The sequence below is a fragment of the Panthera uncia genome (genome assembly GCF_023721935.1).
Source record: "Panthera uncia isolate 11264 chromosome B2 unlocalized genomic scaffold, Puncia_PCG_1.0 HiC_scaffold_24, whole genome shotgun sequence".
Classification (NCBI taxonomy): domain Eukaryota; kingdom Metazoa; phylum Chordata; class Mammalia; order Carnivora; family Felidae; genus Panthera; species Panthera uncia.
Window position 1 is genome coordinate 17,281,946 of NW_026057580.1, and position 3,628 is coordinate 17,285,573.

General features: G+C 30.2%; 1 pseudogene; it reads left to right on the top strand.

Annotated features, from left to right (window-relative positions):
- Window positions 1-881: 881 nt before the first annotated feature.
- On the top strand, window positions 882-3,397 carry LOC125938205 (ZAR1-like protein; annotated as a pseudogene).
- The last annotated feature ends 231 nt before the right edge of the window (window positions 3,398-3,628 follow it).

Here is a 3,628-nt window from a genome sequence, read left to right on the forward strand (position 1 = left end):
AAGATGTGAGGAAGGTGAAAACACCCAGCTGAAGCACAAATATCAATTTTGTAAAGGGAAGATGGCAACTCTGGCAAGCCATCAATCAAGGCACAGACAGAGGAGTGTGTTGCCACCTCCTAACCAAGAGAAGTTGGGAGAGTTCTAGGAAGGGTTTTGCAGAATCTAGACATTGTAGTTAGCTGTTTTGTTTTGTTTTTTTAAATAAAAACTCACATTGAATAATACAGAAATAAAGGAAGACGTAAATAAATCCTGAAGCTTTGTCATTGGGCACAAATCTTTCTGGTTACAGTGTTTTCCTATTGAATTAACTCCTATATCATTTATGAAGTGTCCCTTGTTATTTCTGATAATGCATGCAATTTTGAAATCTATTTCATCTGATATTATCTGAGAGCAAACCTTCATATTTTTACTTTGCATTGTATATATTTTTGTCTATTTACTTTCAACCTATCATTATATTTAAAGAACATTTCTTTTAGATAGCAAATAGTTGGATTTTGTTTCAATTTTTATCCATTCTAACAATTTCTGAACTAAATTAGCATGATTAGTCCATTAACATCTAATACAATTATCAACTGTGTCCCTGAAAGCTCATGGGTAGGATTCTTGATGGAGTCTGTTGTGTTACTAGTAGAATCTGCATCCCTTTAAAGCCCTCTGAGAGTCTCATTGGCTGTTCTGCTGCCTCTTTCCATCCACCCCCCCAAGTCATGCAACTCATGATGCAGTATTCTGAATGAAGCAAGAAACAAATGGGCTCTTTGGCAGCACAATGCACAGATAAGGAAACAGGCACCCATTCATATGCTCTTACTTTCCCCCATAGGAGAAATCAGGAGCCAAGAACTCTTTGCACTAGGCTGTGCCACATGGTGGAAGAGGTGATGCAAGTAAAGTCAAATGTTCCTCTTACCCTCTCTAATGCATCCAAACTCACATTTTTTTCTTCCAACAATGTGCAAGAGTTTCTCCACTAGATGGGTGGATGACAAATTGTTATAGTTGAGTGTGGGATATGAGTGATGAATCAGCCATATGCTGATGTCATTCTAGAAATTCTCAACTTGGGTTTTAAAAATTAACTCAGCCATATATATTTATGAAATACACCTCAAACACATATATACTGAAAGCTGGAAAATAAAGAAAAAATATTTTAATTAATGAAAACTAGAATCTTATGTTTGTATCAGAAAAAATAGACTTTATATAAAAATATTAGGTAATATTCAATGTCAGTCTATATTTAAAAATGATTCTTCATATTTGCTAAATATATTTAATGTTTACATTACATATTTCATATATATATTTCATATAAATTTCATATATATATTACAAATACATATATTTCATATACATATATTTCAATTATATTATTCATATACATATATGTAATACATATATTTTTCACACATATATTTCATACATAAATTTCATATATATTTCATATATAGTTAATATATATAGTTCATTATATATTTCATATATATGTGTGTATATAGTGTATACAAAATATATACATATGAACTATATATATGAACTACATATACATGAAATACATATATATGCAATACATATATGCCATATATATAAATAAGCAATATATATATGGCATATATATATCACATATATATATGCAATATATACATATGCAATATATATGAAATATATGTGTATTTCATATATAAATAAGTAATGTATATAGATATGCATATATATTGCTTATATATATTGCATATTATATCTATATGAAATATAGATAAATAAGCAATATATATATGCAATATATATTATTTATATACATATTTCATATTTATATGTTATATGCATACAAAATATATATATATATGAAAAATATGTCATATGAAAAATATCTATATGAAATATGTATATAAATAAGCAATATATATGCTATATATATGTTGTGTATATATATTGGATATATATGCTATTTATATGAAATATACATATGCAATATATATTTATAAATAAGCAACATATATATATTGCATATATATATACACTATATATATACAATATATATACAAAAATATGTATACGAAACATACAATGATATATATGTTATATCATTGTAACATTATGATATATATATAATATATAATATATTATGATATATAATATATATGAAATATATATAATACATATATACAAAATATATATATGAAATATATAAAAATAAGCAATATATATGCAATGTATATATTACAAAGTATATACACGTTATATATGAAATATATGTATAAATAAACCATACAGATGCATATACATTACTTCTATATATATACTATATATATAATACATATATAAGAAATATATATACGAAATGTATACATGGAATATATATATGCAATGTATATATGCAATATATATACAATATATATAACTTACATATATTTCATATATACATTGCATATATATGTATATATATTTATGAATATTTAAATATGTATATATAAATACATATATATACATTTATATATATTTATTGCTTATATATATTCCATATACACACACACACACACACACACACACACACACACATATATATATATATATATATATATATATATATATATATTTTAGCCTGACTGGAGGCAAGACACTGGTCCCCCCACTTTCCTGGCCAGGCCTTGTTTCCTTGTGCCTGCAAATGCCTCTGACTATTGTACGGAACCTTCAAAGAAATTGGAGCTTAATTCCATTCTCACCCAGATGAATGCCAGCCTGAGCCTGAGGCTTTGCAAGGCTAACACCAGGGAGGTGGGCGTGCAGGTGAGCCTGCGGATGGACAAGTCTGTATCGCTGGGTATCTCACTCTGGGGCAGCACAAGCCACAAGGTACCCCTGCTGGTCTGGGGAGTCTATTCACCAGGGATAGGTTATAGGAGCTTTATCCAGCTGCAGAAGGAGGGGGAAGACCAGGAGAGGAAGGTACTTTGGAGTCCTGCAGAGGACAGCCAGCAGCACCAGAAACCACCAACTCCAAGTTCTGAAGAGTTCAAAAGGGAGTAGCTTTGCCAGTATGAGCTGGGGGGAGGAAGCTGTCTCAAGCCCTCAGGAATGGAAGAGCAAGCAGACGGGAAGTCAGTGGAACAGATTTGCTCAGAAAACCCAACTTCCAGTTTTTAGAACCAAAATATGGCTATTTTCACTGCAAAGATTGTAAGACCAGGTGGGAGAGTGCTTATGTGTGGTGCGTTTCTGGAACTAATAAGGTTAATTTCAAACAACTGTGTTGCAAATGCCAAAAGAATTTAAGGCTTATCAAGTAGAAGCATTTCAATGTCAGACCTGTTCAAAGTCTCGTTGTTCCTGTCCTCAAAAGAAAAGACACATTGATCTAAGGAGCCTGCATAGATAGGAACAGTATAACTTGTACAGGACACCCAAACTTTCCTTGTAACTTATGGTACTGTTCCTTTTTTGCAACTTAGCTCTCACCTGGTATTGGAAAATGGACTAGGCTTTTGTACTTTTTGTAGGTTGTTTAACAATTGTACAATGTGAGTAGAATAACCTAAATGCATGTAAAAAAATATATCTATGAAATGCATACATATGAAATATATGATGTAAACATTAAAGTTATATA